The sequence below is a fragment of the Athene noctua genome, chromosome 4 (assembly GCF_965140245.1).
Source record: "Athene noctua chromosome 4, bAthNoc1.hap1.1, whole genome shotgun sequence".
Classification (NCBI taxonomy): Eukaryota; Metazoa; Chordata; class Aves; order Strigiformes; family Strigidae; genus Athene; species Athene noctua.
In genome coordinates, this window is record NC_134040.1 from 72,045,169 (window position 1) to 72,072,555 (window position 27,387).

At 36.8% G+C, this 27,387-nt stretch overlaps 1 long non-coding RNA gene across 4 annotated transcripts in view; it reads left to right on the top strand.

Annotated features, from left to right (window-relative positions):
- Positions 1-27,387, top strand: part of LOC141959786 (uncharacterized) — a 175,112-nt gene that overhangs the window by 118,106 nt on the left and 29,619 nt on the right. For all 4 annotated transcript variants that reach the window (XR_012633492.1, XR_012633495.1, XR_012633493.1 and 1 more), the window contains 2 exons: positions 24,830-25,138; positions 26,095-26,402. This is a non-coding gene — a long non-coding RNA (uncharacterized LOC141959786). The remainder of the gene's footprint in view (positions 1-24,829; positions 25,139-26,094; positions 26,403-27,387) is intronic.

The following is a 27,387-nucleotide window of genomic DNA, read 5'->3' on the forward strand; positions in this document are numbered from 1 at the left end:
GCCTAAAAACAGTTAATGTTTTGAAATATAGACTGAAAAACATGTGAAAGCTAAAAATCTGTGTTTGACTTCGCTCATGTATTCATCTTGTACAGAACTGGTATCATTGTGCCATGTAACAAGTTATAAAGATTTGAAAATAAAAGTAAGATTTGGGTTCACAACAAAAGTAATTTTAAGATATCCCGTGGAAAACCATAATGTGCAATAACAGCACATACAATTTATATGATACATACAGGAAAAATTTAATGGTAGTGTTTTGCATTTTCCAAGGTTTTTTTCTTTAGGAGCTTTGTAGTTGACATGATCAGGCCATTTCTGAAGCAGAAATTTTGTTCCAAGTAAGAGTGTAAGAAAGTTTATACTACAGGAAAGAGTTCTGAAGTAGTGTAGAAATGGTACAGTGGTAGAAATAAAGTTGTCACCGTAAGACTTACAGTTCTAATTTTAAGAGAAGTTAAGGCTTGTAAAACCCAAATTAAAATAAGCATCTATGGCCAGTGCAGCATTAGACATCTAAGTCCTCCAGACGCTGAAAGGTAAACAAGAATCCCTCTTCATCAGCTGTTCCTTCAGGGTATATTTCCCTTCAGCACACTGCCTCCTGTGAATTCCTTTGCTCTTCTGCAATATTAGGAGGCCAAATGCCAAAACTCTGTTTGTGAATTACTGTGGCCATTTCAATGTCCATGATTCGAAACGACAGTGCCCAGTATTGCCATGCCTAAATTCCACTGGTGACTCTAATACCTGCTTCTCATTTGTTGGCTTATTTGTTTGTCCACACAGCTGCATGAAAATAGTCCTAAATAGAAGATATGGTTTTCAAAAATCTTAAAGTAGCTATGTACAAAGATTATCCTAGCTATACTGCTTTCTTTCTTAAAAGAAATTCTCTGGGTAGGGAGATAGGTTTCAATGGAGGAAAAAAGAAACCTAAAAAACGTGGTAATTTCAGTTCTGTACTCTTAAGATGACAATAATTTGCTAAAGCAGAATAAGGATAGATTTTATTTTTTCTCCAGATGTACCTTACTAAGTGGAGCTCTGAGGTAAAGATACTTACTTTTATGAGGTGGTGAAGATGCACTGTACCTTCATTAATGGTCTGACAGTACTTTAACTAGACATTAAAAGCATAGTTGTAGTAAGAAACCGCTTTGCCGTTTATCATCAGAGTTATTTTATTTTTAAGGCACTCAGTAGTTTAGTTCTCCTAGTGTCCATAAAGAAAAGGAAAAAATATTAATAAAAAATTTTAAAAAATATATACACTGCTCCATGAAAATACAAAACAAAGATAAAAATCAGCAATCCTAAAAATGAAAGTACACCTGGAGAAATTTCCAACAGTCAGTCCTACAATAAATTAGAGTGCACAATCATTTCTCAGGACTCTAATGCCTTCATATTAAAACAGAAGTTCTTTGTACCGTACAACATTTATGCATCATGATGCTTCACTGGGCCATTATCACATACAAATGCTATTTTTAAATCATAGTTTGATAATGGACATTTTAAAGGATTGTAAATTGTTAAAGATTATGTGTTGTAATCATAGTTGGAATTGCTTGTACATTTGGTAGTAATTTGTCTATGTACTAAAGTAGTGTCAGAGTAAGAATTGTTTTTTTATTTCACCAGTTTTACACATTTATAGTATGAAATGTGAAGTGAAAATTTTTAAAAATTGAAAAACTTGTTCCCCCTGCCCATAAATTATTGTTTTCTATATTTCTATTAATAAAATTTATTATATACAAAACATTGTGTAATGTTAAGTCGTACAATTCTAATCTTTGGAAGTTAGAAGACAGTAAAAATTTACACGAGCAAGTACTATATAAATTACATGCAAGTCTGCTTTTGGTTAGGTAATGAACTGATCTAATTTAAATATTTTAGCAATGATTTGGATAAGGTGGTTTGAAATCCTGTGTATACATGCTTAAATATATTTAAACATGGTTTATACTTATTTAACATGCTGATATTTATTTTTACATATGTTAAGAAAACATTTAGCAACGTCAGCTTTTTTGTTAAACCAGTGTAATGACAATGCCTAACTGAAATAAGCAGGATGAGAAAGTAAGTTCTCACTATTGTATCTGCTATTAGTTTTCTGCAAGCAGTTTTCTATACAGCAGCAAACTCATCACCTGGTAGTGAATATAGGCATGTATGTAAAAACAAGCCAAAAATGTCCCATGACTGCTTAGAAAACTTTAAAGCTAGTATGGTTTTAGAAAACTCTGTAAAAGACTAAAATAATTATTTCTAAAATTTCCTTAAATTAAGATCAATTTCTATCCTTCTTAAGGAATTATTTTTTGGATTCTTGTATGTAAGTTTTAACTGGGCACTTATTCACAGTTGATGTTCAAGGAGAAATGACAGCTAAATTGCTTTACTGCTTCAGAAACTTTCAGCCAGTGACAGTGTTAAGCTTAAGAACTCTACATAGAGAACATACCTATGTGTTATACTACTCACATTATTAGTACTGATACTACTAGCAGCATCCAGTTTAACTCCCAAGATAGATCACATTACCATGTATTCCTCCATCTCAGAAATAAAGGCTGGGTCTGACAATTCAATTGGACTGTAATTTAATAAGGACTGCAGGACCTGAACTCATTAAGATTGTTAAAAATGGAAATGTCTCATAACTTTGCTGTGACATTGTAATGACTGAAGCAGCTACACATCACTTTAATCAAACTTTTTAGGTTCCTTTTTCTTCTGTCACTGAATTTTCAACTATCTCATTTCAGTGGATGCGACCTGCTGTAGCTATGTCAAGGGATTTTGAATAATGTCCAAATGGTATAATTTAAATGTCAAGAAGTAGGAAATGCAGAACTAATGCTACTATTCCCCCAGACTTTTGCCAGCAAATGTCTCATGATAATACATGACATTCTTCAAAAATTATCGAGGTAAAGAATAGGATCATCTGGTTTCCAAGCATCTGAGATTTGGGCATATATGTTAGGTAGGAAGCTGCTTTCTTTTGAAAACTTTTTCAATGTATGTGTTGAAAAAGTGCTTTAATACTTTTTATTCTTTTTAGTTTAAGAGTAATTCTGGGGTTTTTTTAACTACAGGTTTGGAGAACACATTCTCTATTGGTTCAGAGAATTAAATGGCACTTTAAAAAGAAAAAAAACTAATATAAAAATAATATTTATAAGAAATATAGGAAGAGTGACTGATCACCTGCTTTACCTGTGCAAGAAAAAAATTTTCTTTTTCTAGCAACCTCTCAAATATCTAAGTGCATTATTTTTGTGAGAGACATTGCTTTTTGAAAGGTGTTAATAATGACAGGATAATCACTTTAACAACATTCCATTTTAATATTGGAGGTACACAATAAAACCCAATGTTCTTTTTTTTTTACATCATTCATGACTACAGCTAGGAGATCTATTTTCAGAGAACAGATTTGACAGCCAGTTCCCTTACTCTTGTCTACACTTTTGTGCATCTACTTTGATCTATGGTTACTAGTCATCATTTCTGGAAGAACACTGAGCATGAATATATTACTGGAAACACACTGCTTTCACATTACTTTTATCAAATGAACTAAATAATTTGTATTATTCGGTGCAGAAAAATAACAAAAACTAAACCAGAAAGTTATAAATTTCATTCATGGGAGCTGAAGTGAGAATGGCAGGATTTTTGCAGAGATTTAAGATGGCAGAAATGACACAAGAGAATCAGCACCAAATTCTTCCAAGTCTATTGCATTTACTCCTCCTAATTAACCACTAGTGAATACTGAAGTAAACTACCACTGGTGACTTTTCATCCATTTCAGGTAAGAATAGTCAACAAGAAGTAACAAGTACAGCAGCAGCTGAAGCACAGATAACATGATGGAAAAATACAGGCAGAGAGGGAGAACAAATTAACCAGTCAGCTGGCTGCCTTCAGTACTAAGTAGTCAACAGTGTTATCCCACTACTTCTGCTGTATTGCAACACCTTCTTAGTCATGCCTCTATTTTGATTTGGCATTGAAGATGTACCCTTACTCTACAGCCTTGTCATTATTGGGCATCTCACGAGAATGGCCAAACCATTCAGTTCTTAAAGAGGGCCAACATGGAACATACTTACATGTATAAGTATCCACCTATAAAACCATTTAAAACTGCATTTAAAAAAAATGTAGTTGCTCATTGTGAGGTAGGAGTAGGGCTACCATGAAATGAGAGGCCAAGGACGAGTATGTCATATTTAAGTGGCTGATGTAACTGGAGGCAGGCACTACAGTCTGGTGAGTCAATCACTTTCCATTTTGAGGGCTCTCAGACATTTTTGTGAAGTTAAAAGACGAGAGTTTCCCATTGTATGGTAAAAAAAGCATTCAAAATTCATTTAGTAACAAAGAGAGGAAAATGAGAGCTCCATCAATACAAACTTGCCTGTCAGTATGTTCACAGAGGAAGCTTAGCATATAGGTGCAGGATACATTTTGTCCAGGAAATACATGTCCCAAGAAATACTGTCCTTTCCTCTCTCCCATCTTTCTCATTCCCAGACATACTCAGCCCTTCAGCCTCCTCCCTATGTCATTCTCACAAAACTGTACTATTTTGGGGAACTTCAAACCAGAACACTCAGCTGATCTAAATTAATGTCTTTGGATAATTTTATTTATTTTTTTTTTTTTTAAGCAGGGAACATTCAAATTGCATTGTATAGCATGATCCTCTGAGCAGTTGTGTTAATACAACATACACAGCAACACAAATGAACAACAGTAGTTGAGAGAAACAACGATGAACAGGTTGCCCAGAGAGGTGGTAGATGACATCCCTGGAAACACTCAAGGTCAGACTGGATGGGGCTCTGAACGGCCTGATCTAGTTGAAGATGTCCCTGTTCATTTCAGGGAGGTTGGACTAGATGACCTTTAAAGGCCCCTTACAATCCAAACTATTCTAACTATTCTATGAATTTCAGTTCAAAACAGTAGCAGATGTAGCAAGATTTTGTTTATTTATCTCAATCTACATGTTAGGCGGTGAATATTTTATGCAAGAAGCATTTGAGCAATTTTCTTTCTTTTTTTTTTTTTTTTAAGGATGAGATTTAGTAAGCACAGCTAGGAAAAAAACTATCTGGAAAAAAACAGAACCATATGTGGCACTGCAGAGTGGTAGAGGAAGACAGAGAGAGAAGGAGAAGAAATAAAATGCAAGCTTCCAAAACCTTCCACCCTGCCAAATTACATTAGCCTAATCTGTATCTCACACCTTGAAACCTTTGCTGAGCACTGCACAACCGACCCAATCAACTCCTTTCAGGAATTAATTGAACACAGATTTTCTGCCTATGAAGCCAATACCTGGTATGTAAAGAGCAGGTGGGCCTACATTTGCTTTCTTCAGCAGAAATCAAATCTAAGGTGATCACAATCACACTAAATGCCTGAGAATGACTTGAGAATTTTCAGAAGACTAAGCTCACTCAGAGAACATGATGCTAGGTCCTTGTCAGTCTTAGATGGAAAATGAGCATGGAGCTGAGGCAGCGTATTGGGTCAGTCCTGGATACATGGAAAATTACAGCTGTAGGCTCCCAGGGAACCCTGAAGATGAACTGAATGCTGTCCAAGGGGTGCAGGTCCCTCTGAGATTACCCTGCAACTTAATGCGTTCTTCAGGACCAGGTTTTTCAGTTTTACACGGCTGATGTCATCTCAACATCTTTAGGCCTCTATCATTGGGGTGTGATTTATAGATTAAGAAAAACTGCCAGCCATGTATATGTTTTCCATTAATCCCTGAATTTCATAGTCTCAATATTCCCTTGAAGAATTAGCAGGACAGAATAAGGTAAACCACTGTCACTCTTCATTCTTGTAAAGATAAATTACAGAGATTCCCTGAGATTTTTGTCACATTCTGTGGAAGCCAAGAGAATTCAAGTGTAGGCTTCCTAAAGACAGTACAGCTGAGGTAGACCAGCTTCCTTCATCTCAGAGATAGTTCCGAGACTTTAACATAGTGCCAAGAATGGTGTTTAGTCATTTAACTCCCTGCAGTGATTTTGTTTGCCAGAATCTATAGATATCTTCATTTCTTCTCTTTATTTCACCTCTAAAGAGCATGTATGAAGTCAATTCTGCAGAAGAGTAAAAAGGGCAAAAATCTTAGCTCCATAATTAAAACAAGTATGTTTCTATTAGGGGATGTATAAGCTTAGCAGATGTAAGGTGCCTCCAGAAACTTACAGATACTATAGCAATTTATAAGTACCCTAGATCATCATTAAAATCTAGAGATGCTTTTCATGATATATGGATGAAATGTCCCTGAAGTGTGGGCACAGTTAAAGAATTCATCAGATCATTGGAATGCTTTCTTCTCCGATTATCATTATCTCATTTATCTGGACTGCTTTTCATTTTTAACTAAGAGGCTTTAATCAGTTTAAGTGAACCCTCAGGAGAGCATGGAAATGTACCTTTACATGTGGTGAAAAGAAGAACAATACTATGCTCAGAACTCAGGAACACAGAAAAATAAAAATAACCCTATCATAAAATCACATAATTGTTGAGGCTGGAAGGGACCTCTAGAGATGCTCTGGTCCAACCTTCCTGGTCAAGCAAGGCCAGCTAGAGCAGGTTGACCAGAACCATGTCCAGTTGGAGTTTGAATAACTCAAAAGATGAAGCTCTCCTCCAGGCTGAACACCTCCAGGTCTTTCAGCCTCCCCTTGCATGACAGATGCTCCAGTCCCTTAATCATCCTCACGGTCCTTCACTGAACTTGCTGCAGTATGGTCACATTTTTCTTGGACTATATTTCTTGTATTATTATCCAAAAATATTTGTTCATTATTTCCTAAAAAATATAGTAGAAAGAGGAGTTTTGTACATTGATAAAAATGCCAAATAAATTAGTTCTCCTTACCTTCAGGTGGAGCCTATTAATCACAACTTCCACAGCTGTTCATGGAGAACATCTGACTACCTCATCTTCCTAAAGCGCTAGAATATAATAGCCAAAATATGCACTTCAAAGTCCCAGTTGAAAGCAGTATCTTTTTATACTAACCTACATGGCAATCCACTATACTGACTAAAATTTGTTCATAAGTTTCTAAACAAATTAATGTAGGGCTAAAGGAAGTTTCTTATGTATGGGGAGACCTGTGCTGAGGGCATCAGCACACAACACGGGGTGAAAAAGAAGGAAAGGAAAATTACAGCATTTAAAGTACGTACAACTGTTGAAAAAAGTCATGGGTCAGCAAGACAAAATTTAGGAACTGAAAACTCAGGGAAGTTTTAAAATAAATCACATACTTAATAGTATTTTATACCACTGTAGATAAATATTGTATAGTCATAGAGTGAACTAAATGAACAAAGGAAAGACTATTGTTTCTGGGCAGAGGAAAGACAGACACGCAACTAGAAAAGGATCCTAAAATCTCACTGTCTGTGAGGAAAGCTTATAGCAAAGCAGTTTTCAGCAGACACATATACTTTATTCCTTGAGCTCATAGGTAGCCTAACAGTTGACTGGAAATTAATTCAAAAGGAATTTATTTAGATGATGAAGTCTCAGCATATGTCTATAGCAATGTTCAATAGTAAGAACTAGCATCCACTGTACAAATTACACTCATTCACTTCTTAGATGAAACATCAAGACATTACAGTATGTCACTTTCAACTTTGTTTCAAGAAAACTAGCCTTCGCTGTAATTATCCTACTGGTTGAAAACATTTTATTAATGGACAGACTTTTGTACACTGATGAATAACAGTAAGTATCTATTTTCCGTGACGTCACTGCCAATATTCAATGCAAAGTAGGTTTTTGGAATAATATTTCAAAAAAGTGTGTAAGGCAGACTGAAAAGTCTATCAGTATGACTGGTGGGCTTTTGAAAAGTACCACCGACTTTTGTCTTTTCTGTCCTGACTTGGAAGGTTGTCAAAAAATGAGGGCATGTTCACACTAACTTTTATATTGATGTCCTACTTGTAAGAAGTGAAATGTTGCCAGCAGTTAATAAATATCAAATCTCTTGCTAAAGCAAACATGGTGACCACTGATTACAGACACAGTCACTGTTCAGGAAACACTGTCTTAGAGAATAGGCTTATGTGGATGCTCCCTTAAGGCAGTCCCATATGCCTCATTTGGAATCTTCACATTGCAAAAAAGATGTGGCATTTGACACACACTCATTTCTTGAATGTGTATTATCTGGCTTATGTGCAATCATACTAATGTAATAACGCAGAATCTCATTGTCAGATATTTAACTCTGCCTCCTTGTTCTGAAGGGTCTGCAAATCACTCCTGCCTTGGAGTCATATGCCTAGCTCATAGATGCAAAACAATGCAGAGAATACACATGGAATAACTCATATCTTGAAGGTAAAAAAATATCTTTTTTTAAAAGCAGTATGTTTTTTAAAATTTCACACTATCGGAGATTGTACCAGAGACTTTAACTTCTGCAGATGTTGTGGATGATTGGTAAGAAAACTGTTTCCTGTCTTCATTTTGTGATCTTCTGAGTTAAAGAATCCTTTCTATGACTCAGCTGTGTACAGATAGGCTTCCAATTCCAGAAATACACTTGCCTCTCCACATTTAAACAGCAGATTGTAACAGCCACAAATAATTCAATGTAAGTGGCGGTTTCAGTTTGTGTAGCTCTTGGAGCCCATGATACCGTAAAAAAACAGGTTCCGCAAAAAACATTAAAATTTTAGGCCAGAACCTGGTGCTACAGTTTGATAGTTATCTGATCTTCAATTGCATAATAGTTACAGACAAGTAGGAACTGAGTTACAGGTGAGTAAGTCAATGAATACACAACTGCTTCCACTCTATGAACTGCAGAGTCTCAAGAAGTAATGATTTGTCAACCTTTCTGTCTCTCGCTTGCAATACTGCAATAATTTGTTGGCTACCATATTGTTGGAAGAGTAATTTTAAAGAAAATATTGCTGCAGCTTGACTGTGTTATAGGTAGGGAACCTAGCTCTGCATTTACATGTACACTAACTTTAAATGCAATAAGCTAAAACCCAAAAGTGTCTTAATGGTATTAGAGAATGACCTGAGGATGGGTTGCCAGTAAATTAAAGACAGCAATGTATGCAGGTTGTATAAAGCTTTGTCAAACTGTAGAGTCTTTCAAGTATTTTCTTTTAGCACAGAGGAAAAAAAAAATGGTGAAAGATAAAACCAAAACCTCATCACTTTTGAATGGGCACAACTTCAGTGCAATCAGCATTGTATATGGTCTTGTTGAGTACTTTACGTTTTTTCAGATGAAGCACTATTTCTTTTAATGTCACTCTTTAAATTCTGATTACATCTCTCACAACATTTAGTTCACAGCTGAGGGAGTCTGCATGATTACATACTTCCATAATTCAGGAATTATAAAATAATTGTCATGAATCTCTACCCTGACAGCCAAAGCCTAACCTTGTGCAGAAAGGAACTACGTTCTTTTCCAAAGCATCGTTTCCAAACCATCTTCACCAAAGTCACATGCAGCATTGGTCTAAGACATAGCAGAAAATAATATGATCACAATAAAAGAAAAACAGTCACATCTTCACACCTTAAAGCAGGTCAGTCAATATACACAACTACAATATAGGAATTGTGTTTACATAAGATATGAACACTTCTTTAGAAAAAGGCAAATTTGTTACAAAATTTTTAATTGTTAGAATTGTGAAATAGAAATGTCTGATCTGACTATAACACTAACAGTGTTGAAAGCATTATGCATAGGGTTATTACAGAAGTAATACCAAAGGCAAAAGAAAGTTTATTTCTTCTTTGTCAAGAATATGATCTATCAATGAAATATAAACAGATATAAGTAGATATAATTTACAACAAATGTTAACCCATGTATGTATGAAGAATTATCCAGAATAGAATTCCACTTGCCTAGCATGTTCAAATCTACATTGTCTCACGTTCCAAGCATGCACATTTCTTAAGTCATCATATGATTACATTACCTCATTATTAGTGATTACACTACTTCGTTTGTTAGTCCTATACGCTGTGTTCATCACTGGCAGTTCTATTTGGATCTCACCTACATTAGAGAACCACAACAGTGTTTTCTGAATGGACTGTGGGAAGAAAGTCCCATTTCCTCAGATTATCAGAATGCTTTCCTCTACACCGATAACTATATTTGCAATGGCATTTTAATGTGAAATGCTTTTGCATCACAAAGCCAAATAATCAATAAAGGGAAAAACCATGTAGAGCATTACTGAGATGAAGAGCTAGATGAACACTTTAAATTGCTAAGATTGCTCTTAATAGTTTTAGATTTACATATAAATGTATACTTAGATAGATCTGGCATTACAAAGCACATTCTGAATTAAGACAAACTGCAGCCATACCATCCTGCTCTTTCTGACCCAGTCTTCACACTGATTTCCTGAGAAAGGGCAGTTGTTAAGAACCGCTAACAATGCTGTTTTCTATAAGGCAGCAGCTACTTTAGCTGTGATCATGTCTCTGACTGCTGAGACACCAGCAGAGAACTCAATGCATGGCAAGTTTGTATTTACCCTTCAGTACCATGTAGCCATATCTGAACTAGATTTAAAGTAGTTGCTTGGGTGCAGGTTAAGGGTGAAGCTTAATACAGCTGTGATGGCAGTGTAGTCAAGGGAGACAAAGTATGTATGCAGATGTGTTATAATGCAGTGAGATGTGTTTCTCACATTCACAGAGCACATTCTCTAATCTCCATATCATTATTTTCATTTTTGGATATAAGTAAGCTATAAACAGTAAAAGCATGGGAACAATGACTTTCTGTGAAAAAAATAATGAATTAGGAAAATCAGCATCCTCTGAAAAATAACTTGGTAGAAAGATTTGGGAGTCAGCTATCTTATAAGTTGAGGGAGATATATTTTTACACTAGTTTGGGTGAGATATAAGAATTTATGTGTAACTTGCCATAAGATTCTCCCATAGCCATATTTTTTTTTTAATGTATAAAAATGAAATATTTTAGATGCTTGTATTACACAGCTCAGACTGATATGTTAACATAGTCCTAAGAAACAGTCATTGCTGTCAGAAAGATGATGAGGAGCTGAGCCTTCCCATTTATATAGCCACATCCAGCCATGGTACAGCTATCTAAATGTTAAGTTTTTGTTCTGTATATTAAGTATTGTCTATAAGTCAGTTTTGAAAATATTGGTCTTCTCTACAGCACAGCATGGCTTCAAATCTTTTGCTGCATGGGACAGTTGACAATTCAACATGAAAAAAAATATTATAATAGGAGTCATGTCATTCTGCCTTCCCACGGTCCATCTGTCCCTGCACCTGGTGAGAGTAGTCAGGAGTTGTCTTTGGCATGAACACCATGTGTTCTTTGCTGAACTGAAAATAAGTGTTTCTGTAACAAAGCATAAATGGTGCTCATTGGAGATATCCTTTCATTAATACAAAGCTTGCTTCAGCTCCAAACTCTTGGAGCCATCCTCTTTAGATTCAGCTGCCATCTCTCAAATTCTAACGACATTGATGAAATCATTTGGAGTTGGAACAAAAAGACCACTTTTTACTTTTCTTACAAAAATCATAATCAGGCAACATGAAAGCTAAGAAGTTTAGCCAGTGAGGCTAAAATTTGATGCAGGTCAATGCTGCAGTTCTGACAGTACACTTGAAAAACCAAGCCCCTGACAAAAAGTGCTTGGGAAATGAGATAACTATGTTTTTTTCTCTAATCATCTCAAATACTTACTGTATTTCATATCCTACAGAATACCTTAGTCATTGAGTTAGAGAACATACAGAAATCCTCTCTTCATCTTTTCTGATCATGTTGTTTTGCTTTTCAAGGAATAATTAATAGCCATCAGGAGTAAAAAGCTCTAATTAACCTGAGAAGAAAAAGCTGGATTCAAGATTCTCCTTCATAAAACTACTACAATTTACACATTTACAGTATTAATTTGGGAATAGAAATGAGGGTCTCTGACCCTCGGGTACATTCCCTGATTAATAGATTAAAAAGTCAATCTCTCATTGGTCCCATGAATCTTTAATTATTCGTATGTGAATTAGAGCAGTTTTGGGGAATCAAGACTTTGCCCTATGTCTCTGTAATCACACCAAAGTATTGTGATTTAAGAAACTATTGGAAAATTATGGCTACAGATCTAACTCACCAGTCATATGAGATATTCAATTATAGCCCAATCTATCCTAGACAAGAAATCTAACCATTGGTCTTTGGGGGAAAACACATAAACTGCACTGATTTGTGAGAAAGAAACAACCTGAAGTCAACCATATTGTCTCATTCATAAGTTTAAAGGATATTCCTAATATAAGGGGCTACCTAAAGACCTTGCCTATAGAAAAGATGGGATGTTTTCAGAGTTTACTACTTGACTTTAAGTTTATTAGTAATGATACCATGTTTCTGCCCCACAAAATAGTCTCCAAAGGATTGGAAAAAAAAGGGTAACAAGAGGTTTGCTTGGTAGTATCTTTATTCCCTCCCCCCCCCCCCCCAAGATTCTTGAGTAGTGAAATTAGAATGCTAATTTTTTAAAAAAACTTTTAATGTCTTTTACAATATTTTAAAAAGTTTTCACAATTTCCGTGTTTCATAGTGGCTTAACAATTCAACTCAGCTGCCAGGATATTAATCTTACTGCAGGGAGAAAATATATAGGTTCACTTCTGGTCATTCTGGATTTTTTTAGAGTATCATTTCTTCAGATCCTAATAGCTTATGACCAACAATTGAATACTAAAAGCAATTTTATGTAGGTGGGTAGGCAGTAAATAGATATTTCACAAATGTTACAGAATTCTTAATGTATAAAATAAATACATATATACGCATAAAGTTTTATGCTGTTTCCTATTTAGCAGATCTCATCTTATTGTTTTTTAAGGCAAATTCTAGGTGATAATATGTTTAAATAAGTAAGCGATCGTCATTAATGCATTAATAAAGAAAAAAAAATAATAGCTATGTGGGCAAAAGTTACAAATATATTCATAATTGAGCCAAGCAGTAATTTTTTACTATACTTTCACAAAATAAATGTCTCTATATAACAGACATAGTTCTGGTTTACAAAACTATTTTATGAATATTTTATATTTGTTTTATTCATAAATGGATTTTGTTATTTATTAAGAGAGTTGTTTGTGTTTCAAGATAAACAAATATAATTTCCGTAAAATCCATTAAAATGTAGGAAAAGGTTTGCAGTATCTACATTCAAAAATACAAACACAAGGAGTGTTCAAGTCCAAAGACTGAAACGTGTTAGACACTGTAGACCAAGCCTTATATTGCAGAGAGTGAGATAATTATATCTAGTTGTTTTGATTAAAGATTTACTAAGTACTCCTATGTCTGTTAGCAATGGACTCTCAAATTCACATCTATATAGATATATTTCGACTGACGTGCTTCTTCTGTGTATATACACATACAAACTCTTTTTTCAGTGTTTTCTTTATTAAAGCAAATATCCTCATCTAGTTTTGAATTGCTTCTGGATTATGTCTAGCATATTTTAAAGGAATGCTTTCAGCTTCACATTTGCATGAAAAATATCACGCCTACTATTCTATTTTTACCAACCAGTTAGTTTAATACATCTTAAAATGATTGCAGAAACAGTATTTGTTCTGTTGGTTCATAAATTGCTTTTGAACATGACCTTTGCATAGTGATCTTGTTAAAGTATGTATACTCTATAGCGCATCCCCTGTTGCCTTGTAGTATTTTGCATTAATGTCACATGTCCTAAAATATTGCCATCACTATCACGTAGGATGCTTTTCTTTAAAACCAACAAGTTAAAACAAAGCTGAAGTTGAAACTGGCAGCAGATAATCATGGACAGAAGTTCAGGTTTGCCAAAGCGTTTAAACTCTCCTGAGAGTCCCACTTCTGAACCATATTAACATTATGAGAAATCTCAGCCTGAGGAGGAAGCTAAGTTTGAATGTATGATCTTGTTCTTGTTCACATTCCCAAGCTAGAAAAACAAAATCAAGGCAAAAATAAAATATAACAAACCCACCGACTTAAAAATTAATTTAGAAGAGATTTAAAAATAGGACATGCTACTTAAAACATATTCTAAACAAAAGCTGACAAAAATTCTAGACCTCTTTGGAATCAAGTCATTAAAAAACCACCCTAAATCTTAATTTATATTAATTTAATTTATTAAAATATTGTGAACAAACTAAATTTACATTAAAATGTATTTTGTTCCTCCCTCCATCTCATTTTTAATTTTCCACAAGTCATTTGGCACTCATATTACACCACAAGTGTGAATTAACCTGACATAAGGAATTTTTTCAGTGCTATTTTACTGGACCAAAATCACAGTGCAGTGCTACAGACTGTTGCATTGGCACTACTGATGGAGTGGCTTGTGGATGTAAGGAGGTGGGATGAAAGGAGGGACATGTGGGTGGGATAAGAAAGTGCAAGAACCTCTAAAGGTAACATTGCTGTTAGATTCCCATCATGAAATTCAGAGTTATGGAAGAGTGAGCTGCTGGGTCCACCCAGACAAAAAAAAAAAAAAAAAAAAAAAAGGTTTTTTTTTCAGCAATTCAGTAAATAGATACATCTTATAATGCCATGGGTTCTGGGATCTATATCCCCGAAAGCCAACTTGGTGCTACATTACAGGTGGTTGGGGGAGCTGGGATGGAAACTGCTGGTTTTCTGGGTGCCACAGACACTGTGACTGAAGACCATCATCCTTGGAAATTTTCAAAGCTGTAAAAGGGGAGCCCTGAACCACTGTGACTTCCAAATTATTCCTGCTTTGACTGGGAGTCCAACCTAACTTTTAATGCTGCTACAACCTCTGGCTTCCTTTCTGTAGGTGGTGACTCTTCTCCATAACCTTGTTCTGTAGCTAGGAAAAGCTTAGCCGCAGTGCTGCATGTGGACTGAGGCTGAATTTTTGAGTACTTCTGTTCTTAAACAAATTTAGAAACACACACAAACCCCTACCCCCACCTCACCCCCATCTTCAGACTACTCACAAAATGTTGTGTTTGGAGATAGAGTAAAAGGATAAATAAAGCTGCTTTCAGCTCTCCGGCTCAAAGTTTCTCCTTACTTTTGGAAGTACAAGCAAATGCCTTTGAAGTCTTTAAAACTTTATTGAGGAAGGCCCAGTCTACAATCGAAGATCAAGGAAAATTTGGATTATTTACATCATTTGGCTAATTATGTTAATATCTGAGATATTCTAAAATACATCCCTAAAATTCCAAAACCCTCAGAATAACTCCAAGAGCTGACTTCTATCAGCAGCCACCTCCTGTTTCACCTCAAAGCAACATGTAATTCAGAAGCTGAAGAGGGCAAAATTTATTCTTCTCATTATAAAACTCCCATTTCTTTCAGAATAAAAGAAAAAGTGAATGAAATGCCACCTTGCTACATTTCTGTCTGCTATCAGTATCTTCGCAGGATGCCTGCAAATCAGCCTACAGTGCATTTTGCCATCAGCCACAAGTATACACTTGATGTCCGTGAGCCATTAAAATCATTAGGAAATACCCTCAATCACAAGTTTACAGAGCACATAGAGCATAGCTATCAGACTGGAGAGAAAAAAAAATTGCAACTATTTTGAATCTTTACCATCAAGAAGTCAGCTGACTCTTTATGGGAGAGTAAGAAATAGGAGCTTTCTCAATATTCCTCTTATCCAGTCTCACATATTTGTGATACACTGGGTGGCATTTCTGCTGTGAAACTCCCTCAGACAAGCTATATTGCAGCTGTAAATTCTAGATCTAGCCCACAACATTGGGAAACATTCCCGAGCAGATGGTTTCATTCAATAAAATATCAAAGTACCATAGTAAATAATGCTGTTGAATTTTTTACCAGTCATTTGCAGTGCCACATTAAACATTTCCAGAGGCAGCTGAAAGTGAAAGGGACAGGGACACCTGGCAATGAACAGTGGCCATAGGGCTGTTTAGACTGGTGATGTTGAGACCATGGAACGAAACAAGTAGCACTTTTGGGGATGGTTTTTGACTTGTAAAGAGCAGAGAAGACTGGGCAGTTAGAAGTCATCTGTTCTTTCCCTGCCTCTTCCCCACTGCAAAGAAGTTTGTTTCCCCCCTGACCCCCCTGTTCGCTGCTGTTTGTCCCTGGTTTTGGTGAAGAGAGATTTTAGGTGGGGTTTACTCACCTTACTTGGATGTCTCCTCATTTTTGAAGCAACTGGTTCTAATAGAGTGCCTGCAGGCAGTAGCAGGAGTAAGTTTTATCCAAAATCAGTCAAATTCTTGCAGATCAGAACGAAATGTCACCAAAGTGGAGAGAGATTGTGGAATTAGATGGCCTTGCCCACATATCACAGGCTTCATATACTAAAAATAGAATAGGTACCAGCACTTCGAGAATATACTGAATGTAAGGACAAGGTCAGCAATAGAACAGAATGATCTAGCCAGTCAGGCAAGCAATCTGCAGGCGTCAGTGTCCTGCTACTAAAGTCAAAGGGCATGAAACAGTTCGTTGCAATAAGCCTCAGGGAAATACTAAAGAGGAAAAAATAAAATCTCTGTTTGATTTGCAGTATCCTGCTATTGAAAGAAAAGAACAGCTACTTTTACCTCCGAAAGTGCATTCTTAGTAAGATCACAGGTTTCAAATCATTCTGTGAACTAAAGATTAGTATATATCTGTACATGAGAATATATCTACTTCTTTATATTCTTTGTAATGAACACAGTACTGCATGGATTAAGCATGCAAGCAATTTAGCACTCGTAGGACTAAAAGTGTAAAACCCAAATCAGCTAATGCAAAATGTAGTATCACTCCCTTGGAATTTTCTGAAGGAGATTTGAAACATAAAACACCTTCCCATTAATATAAAAATTGAAGGCGGCATTCTTTTTTCCCCTCTCCCCTTTGTCTCAAGGCACAGAAAACATTTACCCAGTTGCGAACACAATCTAGCCCTCCTGCAGCAGTGTTCACAGCTCGCTCTAACGTTGCATCCATGACTGTTGTTTTTTGCACTGTTATCTCCAAAAAGTGTAATTCAGACATGCCCTGGGCCACAGCCCCTCATCTTCTGCCTGGGATGAGTCCCCACAGCTCCTGTGGTGGATGTGAACTATCATTACATAACAGGCGTGAGCATGGGTGAAACCCCTGCTTTTTACAGAACAGCCTCTGTGTGAGTCAAAGCAAAAGGCAAACCTGGGTGGAAAGCAGAGGCGCCATGTGTCAGTCTGCTACATAGCAGGGGGCTGCCCTGAAGCTCCGGACACCAGGTGGCCTGGAAGCTGTAGCTGTACGGCAGTGCAGTTTGCCTGCTTTCCCTCCCATCAGACCTCTAATGGGCTAAAGAGACAGAACCACGGTAAGGACAACAACAACAAGAAGAGAGCAGGCAAATGAAGGAGAAGCATAAAAGTGAAAACAGAACTAGGTATAAACAGGACTTTTTTCTTCCTTAGTCATGACACATTTTAATGAGATTTGAAATGAGCACAAGAAGACAGAGCAAGATAACAAGGTTATCTCCAACTCTAAATCTTCACACTATTTATGATTCTAAATTTGCAGGCTATGCTGCTCACTTACATTTCCATAAAGTAGCATAATAAAAGAAAAAGAACAACTAGATGGTAGCATTTTTCCTCTGAACTGTCCTTTCTGAAAAAAATATATGCAGTCCTGTGGGTTCTGCTATTCTTTTTACCTCTGCAGAATAATCTCCCTTTTGTATTTTATCCCTTCTTTTTGAAAAGATGAAGAGAATGAATGTACATCCAGACTTCTGCTCCCTTAAGTGATATGACTCATTCACACAAGCATCTGTACCCCTTAAGGGACTGTCAGTGTCTTCTTTTAATTAATTAATTTTATTTTTCTCTTATACTGAAGAACTGCTAATAAAGTAACTTTTCTCAATTGATATTCAATCTCCTCTATGCCCCTGCAGGCATCTCTTCTTCTTCAGGATTAAAAATACAATGTGTTGAATTCTTCCTGCAAATGCCATGATGGAGGCATATATCTTTTAACATTTGCTCCATCTTCTTGAAATATCCTCTGTTTTGCAAACTGCAAATAGGGACTAACGGCAGGCAGCAGTCTCTGCAACAGTAAGAAATTTTAAATATTTCCTATTACCATCCAACATACACCTCTTCCTGCTATAGTACTGCTGCAAACTGCCTAGCCATTTTCTAAGGAAATTTTTCCTTAAAGCTCTCAGCTGTAGTTACAACGTAAAATCTCATGGCTTCCTTTGACTTTGGATACCTTTCGTCTGTGTTCCTGAACTAATTTTATGAGTGGCCTTTAAGTCATGGCAAACTAGAAAAATTTATTTCATCAATTCACTGATAGCATTAATATATTAAAAAAAAATAAAGAAGGTGTACTAAAGAGAACATGCCCTTTTTTCAACACATTTTCTTCTGCCACTCTCACAAAGTCATTAACAATTAGGTCTTCTGGTCTTTTAATGTGAGATCAAGTAAGTTAACACCAGAAGAACAAGGAGTCCATCTCATTTGAGGAAAGCTGTTATATTGTCCTAGTTTACACTGGTATGAGTTGATATACCTAAATCTTTTCCTTACTTATGAAAATTGTCAGCATTTGTACAGGAAAGGAATAAGATAACTAACACAAATATTAGTTGATTTAACAGTAAATGGAGCTTGCAATCAGTAATAGGTGACATGATAATGTTAGATAGCATTACTCAAAAAATGACAGGTAATTGTAAGATTAATTGGAAACTTGAGTTCTCTCATCTCTGCTGGACAGAAAACATCCCATTTGCCTCACCAGTCTTTGATCAGCTTCTCAGATCATTGTTGTGGTTTGAACTCGGCCAGTAGCGAAACACCATGTAGCCAGTCATTTACTTCCCCCCTCCCCCTTCCCCCTCTGATCTTCCCGTGAAATAGGGAAGGGACCAAAAAAAAAAGAAATTTGTAGGTTGAATAAAAAAAAATAAATTAGTAATAGTAACAAAACAACAGTAACTATAGTAAGTCCAAAAGGGTAAAATGCAGCAGTGGCTTACCGACCAGGACTGGTACGCAGCCCACCCCCAGCAGTGATCCCCACCACACTAGAAACCCCACTGCACCAAGTGGGAAACCGAAACAGGGCATAAGTGAGCACGTGTCTGCCTATATACTGAGCATGATGTCACATGATATGGAAAAGTAGAGAAACGACTGCTCCTAATAGCCGAAATTCTAGTCCGTGCAGGTGGTGAGTAGGACGTGTCCTCTTTAAATTGCTGGAATTCTTGAGATAATTTCTCCACAGCTGCAACAAGGAGAGAAGAGAGACTTTCTTCATATTGTTGTGGTCGGCGAGCCAGTTCATGCATTGTTGGTCCCTCTTCATCTTTCCAGTCTATCAGTGCTAATGCATCGGCATATGATGATCGTGCGCTCCATACAAACTTCCTCCACATGGGTTGGATGCATTGGACTTACATCTGGATCTGGATCTTACATCTTACATCTGGATCTGTGGGCAGCTGCGCATTTTATGAATCATAGTAAACCATCTCCTGCTCGACTAGCTCCCTCAAGCACTGAATGCCTCTCTCCATAGTGGTTCACTTACTTGGATGATATATAAAATCTTCCTTGAAGGGATAACTCTCCCTTACACTTGACAGGAGTCGCCTCCAGAGACTGAGATTTTGTGTCTTCTTTCCAATGGCTTTGTTGAAGTCCTCTTCCCTAGACAGGGATCCCAGCTGCCTCACCTCCCTGCCTTCTAGTTCCATGCTACTGGCTCCACTATCCCAGCATCTGAGCGGCCAGATAACAAGTTGCTCACCTGGATGGTGGCTGAAATCTTTCCTCATGTCTTGCAACTCACTCAAGGATAAGGATCAGGTGAGTGTCACTGGCTCTGCCTCCTCCTGTTCTTGTGATGGGCCTGGTTCATCATCACCCTGTACACTGCGAGGGGATTTTCTTGTGTGTTTCCTCTTATGTATGGGAGCAACTGACACTGTCGTGGGTTGGTTCTCTAGTTCAGCTGCAGTCCCTCTCCTCTGGGTTGTAGTGGCTGCAGTTTCTGTACTTTGTTACCAGATCCAGAGCCCGTCTCTTCATCCTGAGGGTGCTGAACAGTGTTTAATAGCACTTGGTAAGCATGGGCTAGGGCTTGGCATGTTGTAGTGAGCTGTGCCTCTCTGGAATTACCCAGATGACAACACACTTTTTCCAAATATTTTACTAGTTCTTCAGGGTTCTGCACCTATTCAGGGGTGAAATTCCAGTTTACTGGAGGTGCCCACTGTTCTAGGTACTTGCCCATGCTACTCCACACCCTCAGACACTCATAATTCCTCAACCTTGGAGTAGATCTCCAGGTGATACTCTTAAATAGTTGCTTAACTCTGAACAAAACCTGAACCACATGCAGGAACACACTAGCTCCTAGCAGTAAGATGACCATATTAATGTCAACATTGCAAGGGTATTCAAAATTCCCAAATTTCTCAAACACAGTTGTAGATAGCCTCAGGACTGATGACTGTATCATGTCATAGATCAACATTACATAGTACAGCAAAACCAAATTCTTAACCCAATTTTCACAACAGTGAGCAACAACATGGGAAACACATATTGCAAATGAGGTGGTAAAATCTTAAGGAGCCAAGCAATCAACATTATTACCTGTTCTGTTGCTATCTCAAACCTTAGGCCCCAGGTTGAGCACCAAAAGACTGTCATGGTTTGAACTTGGCTGGTAGCCAATCACCACGTGGCCAGTCATTTACTTTTCTCTCCTCCCCGGTGAAATAGGGAAAGGACAAAAAAAATTCATAGGTTGAATAAAGAAAAATAATTAGTAATAGTAACAAAACAACAGTAAAAATAGTAAGTCCAAACGGGTAAAATGCATCAGTGGCTCACCGACCGGCAACTGATATGCAGCCCGCCCCAGCAGCGATACTGCCCAAACCAGAAATCCTGTCTCACTGACCCAGAAACCAAAACTGAAACAGAGTGTGAGCGAGCATGCATCCACCTATACACTAAGCATAACATCCCATGATATGGAACACTCCAATGACTGATCCTGGCCCGGCCCTCTAGCTGTGCTCCCTCTCAGACCAAGGAAAGTTAACTCTATCCTGGCCTGAACCAGGACAATCATATAGTATATCTGTGTTTTCAGAGACTAATAGGACTCATAAAAGCAAGTAACTTCATGTTTTAAGTAGTTTCTTTGGTGCTTCTGACACTTATGAAGCAAAGGGAGTACTGACTATTGACAATCATGTCATTTCAAAGAGAAATAGCTTAGGTCTTCTCTTATATTATCTCAATTAATCCAGAGACAAGAGTAATGCAGTATGCAGTGATTCTTTTCTATTTGAAGTCATTAAAAGGTTTAAATAAAGGTTCAGAAACTACACATATAGATCTATGAATCATTGTAGTGCAACTTTAAAATACCACTTTCTCTGAAATCCTTGTTTACAATAAAAATAAGGTTGCTTACTAAATGTTATGGGTATAAAGAAAAATATAAACTGTGCTACTGGGGTGTATCTGATGAGTGAAAACTAGGTGAGTGTAGAGTAATAGCTCTGAGACTGTTAAGTGGTTGTGCATGTCAGTGAAATACAAGGTCTGACACTCTTGAATCTTGAGATTTAAAAGAAATATTAAGGATTAGGGAGATTTATACAACACAGTAGGGGTGTTCACAACACAGTAGTGAACTCACTCTGACTCTTTTTTCCTCCATTGTGTAGCAAGTGTTCGCAGTAGTGTCCTAAATTCAAACTGGACCAAGAAAATTGTCTAATGTGTTCTGAATGTCTGTACCAGTATTCCCTCTGGGCTACATGTAATACTGCCGCAGAATGACATCCCAGCTGGAACCTCTAAGACTGAACTGAAATGACAGTTCTTTTAGCCAAGAACGCACTAGCCTTGTCCACATTTTGAGGTCTATGCTCCTCTAAAGTGGCTTTATATTGAGAATATATTTGGTATGTGATCATATGATCAAACTGAGGGTCTCCAGATGTCTTTTCCAGGGTGATTTTCATGTTCTTTGAAGGAGCAGATACTATTTCCACTTTCTTAGCAGCAGAACCAAAATGATTGTGTCCAGATCGCACAACAGAATACAGACCCATTATCATGCAATGTCCATGTCCATCTGTGACATAACTGGTATTTGTTTTCTTCAGCTAAAGCAGTAAGGCCAGTCAGGGTTATATCACTGAATAGGCAACTCAGTGGGCAGTGTTTATTGTTTGTGGGCAATTTAGAGGAGGATAAGAGCATCTCCAACATTATAATTATTCTAAGACATATATGCAGAACACCAGGTACGCAGCATATCAAGTCAATGATAGTCTTGGAAGTTAAGAAGGATTGGATGTGTTGCTTTCCTGAAAGTTGGAGTCTCATATTATTTGATGACCTTTTTACCAAGAATTTGATATCATCTAATGGTTCAGATGGCGAAGGAGGGACATTTGTGCGGATATTGCAATGACTGGCAATACTTTTCCCAGAGGAAACAGACATGATGAAGAAGAAACCACAAACGACATTTCTCAAGCAAAGATATCCTCCATTACTGCAATCACACTTGTATGAGAAGAGACTAAAAGACAGGGTAGCTTGTAATAGCAAAACAATAAAAATGAAATATTCTTTAAAACCAAAATTCAGGAAACTTATTTGGCACAAAGTAATTTGGTCCCAGCTGTTCTTTCTCTTTGGAATCAAGAATGGAAAATATAACTGAAATTCATGAGCAACAATCATCAACTATCACACACTGAAACTTGTGCTAAGGAACTAGACAAGGGGCTAAAACACAGTGTTTTGTTTAGGTTTTTATATTGCTATCCAGGCTACAATGATCAACAAGTTTTGCACATCAATATGTGACGACCTAATAGAATGGCAACACAAACAAGTCATCTGACAGAGCAGGTAGCCTTATTCCCCTCATTTTTATTTTTTTTTTATCGTCTCTGTAGACTATTGGAAAACACTGTTCAGTAGCTTGTATTGTCTTTTGTGTCAAACATGATTTAGATTATTTTATTCTGCTTGCAAGCATTAAGTTTCCCCTGATTTCTTTAATAGTGTTACATTGAGAATGAATTTAGTGTAGTGTTTTTTTTCTGAATACGGCTAATCAATAACATTCCACTTAGTGCATTATGTGAGTGTTGCAATTTGGTACCCCTTTGTTTACAATACAGCTTTAACTATTTGCCTTTCAAAATGAATATATTAATGTTTAGTAGTTGATATGCTTCTTCCTTATAAATTTTATTTGCGAAGAAAACACGCACTGAGAATATACTTCCATCTCTGATAAAAAGAAATATCTTAGGTATTTTGGGCCTTACTCAGTTAGGTTAGATCTTTATTGCCTGTGTTGTTGTGACACATCCCTAGTGAAGAATGAACAGGGTAAATATCAGTAGTATTCGAGTCATGGTAGTGCATACAGGCTACATCCTGTATTCGAGCTCCGTTCTGTTCGGGGCTGTAGAAAACACGTGTGGTAGGATCTCTCTCATGAAGTATTTTCAGACCACCAGCTGAGAAAAGAAGGATTATACTTCTGGGAAAAAGAAGCACTGAAAGATAAAGGCTAAAATTCATAATTGGCCTCAGATCATATTTATGCTGAGCAAAGAATCAGGCAGAGATCCTTTCATTATCACTAGCAGAGCTGGCCCCCAACTACAGCTTTATGGTCAGGAGAGGTGAAGTTAATTAGCATTCAGTGATGTGGCTCTTTTGCTTTTGGGAGATCAGTGGTGGATGCTCATCCCTCTCCTGCTGAGCCTATTGCTGAGTGATTTGGGATGGCTAAGGTTTCTCAGGTCCTCAGGTGTTTGGGGAGACTAAGAAATGTGAGTGGACAGACAAGTCAGATCTGGCCAAATTTGGTCTTACAACAAAAAGGTTGATGTTGCCTCCTTTATTAGGTTTTTCATTCAGGCACAAAGTACAGTTCCTCAAAACAGTGGTAAGTTATTAAACATTTTATCTCCACTTCTATCTTTCACAAAGATATGCACCTACACTATACCTCAGATCCAAAGGTCTTAACAAAACCACCATCACATATCTCACAAGAAAGAAGAGTTAAGCTGAGTTGACAGATATACAATATATTGAACCTTGAATTTTGTAAATGTAGACCAAAAATGGTATCAGCCCAGGTATGCTGAAAGTCCTAATGCAAACTAAAGTTACAGCCAGTTTTTCCTGTTTTCTATCAGGAAGAATAACCAATTTTGACCAAAGGCACTGGAGGAAAAGCAAAATGAAGTGAGTGTGCATGTGAAAGAGCCTCCCAAACTCTCAAACTCTCTAGTGCCTTTACAGAGCACTACAGCTATTGGCAATTTACCCTTGGAAAAGGAGCTGTCAAGTAAATGACTTCCTATTCACATCATGTGGTATGTACAGATCCTGAGCTGATCCATGCCTCATGATTAAGCAGACAGGTTCTTCCCTGCAATCAATGTCTATTAAAAGCTGGTTTTGTGGCACTGACAATCGGATGGGACTTAAATAAAATATCCTAGACCCTCCAGTAATGAAAAATTATCTACACAAAAGGAAAAATACAAAAGGGATTTGAGACTCCTGTTTATTACCTTTAAAATTGTAAAAAGGTCTTTTACCAGTAAGTAAATAATCCTTCTTTTTATTTTTTCTTGCATTAAGCACACTTTGATTGATAATGACCTGCTCTACCACAGCGGACTGGATTGCATCAGATCAGCTACTTCTGGAGAAGAAAAAAAGCCTGGAGTGTGGAACAGAAGAGAGTCAGAGTGAAATCAGGTTAAAATGTCATTCACCTGATTGAATCAAGTGCTAATGGAAGATTGACAGCATCAAATATCCTCTTCTATAACCTCTGACCTTTTTAGGTTATAATTTTTGGAAAGAGAACTGGAAATGTCTGTATCTTCTGCATAGCAAATATTCAGAGACGTATATGCTATTAAGTGGAGGTATCTGAACAGAAAGGTAAGAGATAGTTCTCTCTTGCTTGTACTTTGCCTAAGACACAGCTATTAAGATTTATGATGCTCCATTGTCCTTGGCCTAGTGGGGTTATGGGGAAATGGTTGCCTAGCTAATAAAAGTTACAGTCAGATAGTTGTTTCATAATGTAGCAGTTTCTTAATAACTTCACTGCAATAAGCTGTGAACAAAACGTTAGCCAGTTTCTTAGTCATCACCTTCCTTACATTTGTAACTCTCTGCTCTAGTTTTCGATTTCCATGCTTTAACGTTTTATTCTGAGGTCCACCTCAACATGGAAAAGTTAACTGAATTTATGTAATTACATCTCATCACGTTTAACATTTCAAATTATTGATAATTAATGAGTAAAAGAGGTAGACATTCTTCTCTTGAAAAAGTGAAAGAACAATGATTCCTGAAAAGTAGAATGAACTTCATAAGGAGAAAAAAAAAAACACAAACAAAAACAAAAAAACAAAACCAAAAACAACCTTCTAATCCCTGTCTCAAGTTCTTTAAAGATGAAATCAATACAGTTTTCCTCCAACTTGTATCAGTGCTGGAGGAGATGGCAATAAATGTCCTTCTGCTTTCAGTGTCCAGGTGACCAGAGATTTGTACTCAGAGGCAGTTAATTCAAAATAATTGTATAATGAAAATGCAGAAGCAAGTTGCTTGCAGTCTGTAGAGAAACAACACCGGGGCAAATTATTAAGAACACAGGAAACCTTCAGTGGTTTTTTCACATTCTTTGAAGATCAGACATGAGCCTGTGTGCTGTGTGGCAGAGATAGGGGAGGAACAAATCGTATTGTGGTTCCCATGGCCAGCACACATCAGGGTTACAAACATAAGATATGAGCTGACAGTAAAAAGGCAGTTTGAATTTTAGCAAATACTCTAGCTCAGGAGGCGAAATCAGAGGCAGTCGAAAACACAATCAATTTGTTTTTCAGGAAATATCCAGTCTCCATAAATTGATTCATGGAATGAAGCTGCCAGCAGACCATGCATGAATTCATGCAGGAAGTCAGAAACATGCTGAGACTGTGTAAAACAAGGAAAGATCAGCAACTGTAAGGAAATTTCTCCTGAGCAAGAAAAATCTTACAAATCTGTTTCAGGAAAAAAAAAAAAAAAATAATTGTCAAGAGAGACACTGAATAAGAATTTAAATTTCATGAACAAAGGCACCCAGAAGCACCTATCTGGCAACATCTGGTCCAATTCTGAATGAAGGGAAGGCCATGTTTTCCTAGCTGAGGTAAGTATGCTATTTCACTCTGTGGTCAATGCAACTGTCATTAGTCAGTGTGCTGTGATTCAGAATAAGAGCTTTTAGGTTTAGAAGAATTCTGAACACTACAGAAATAATTTACATCTATAATCTCACTGTCTTCACAAATCTGATGCTTGATTTGAAGCCCGCAAATCTTGTAGATTTAAAAAAGTACAGATGACAAATAGAAATCTTATTAAACTGGTATGGTCAGTACAGTAAATAAACTTTAACAAGTAAAGAAAGAATCTGCCTCGTAAAAATAAAACCAGCAGTGAAATAGTCAAAATTGAAGAAATAAGTACCTTTGACTAGTTCTGCAATTCCATATGCCATATCACCTTCCATTCTCTTTAAAAAATAACATGTAAATACACAAATTAGCTTTTACATCATCAGTGTAAGTCACTGTTACACCACTTATTTATCATTTGTTCTAGAAGACAGGAAATGTTAGCTGTTTATCTAAACACTTCTTCCACATTAAATACCATAAAAAGTAACTCTAAATTTGAAGCCTATATTACTTTAAAGAGTCTTTTGTACATTTCTTACTGAGGAAAACTGAATACATTTATTGCTTTAAAACAAATGTCTTCGAGGTATATATCTCTAGAATTAGAAGAATATGTCAAAATTTGTGAAATGTCACGTATTCAAACTTTTATATAACCAAATATATTATTGATACCAGCCTTTTAAAAAGCTTTTTTTTTTTTTTAATGGAAAATTTCAGGCAAAACTGTTTTTAAAAGCAAGTTAGAGATGGAAAGGATATAATTTTTTACACAATATCAAGTGGGAGGACTTTTTTATTATTATCATCATAAAATCCTTCTTTTGAAGCACTAACTTCTCAAGAAAGTAGGAGAGTTGCAGATTGTGAATAAGTAAAGTTTTTCTGTTGTGAAAACTAGGCTCTTAGTCAAATAGTTGAGGCACAAGAAGCCCTTGAAATTCAAACAGTGTT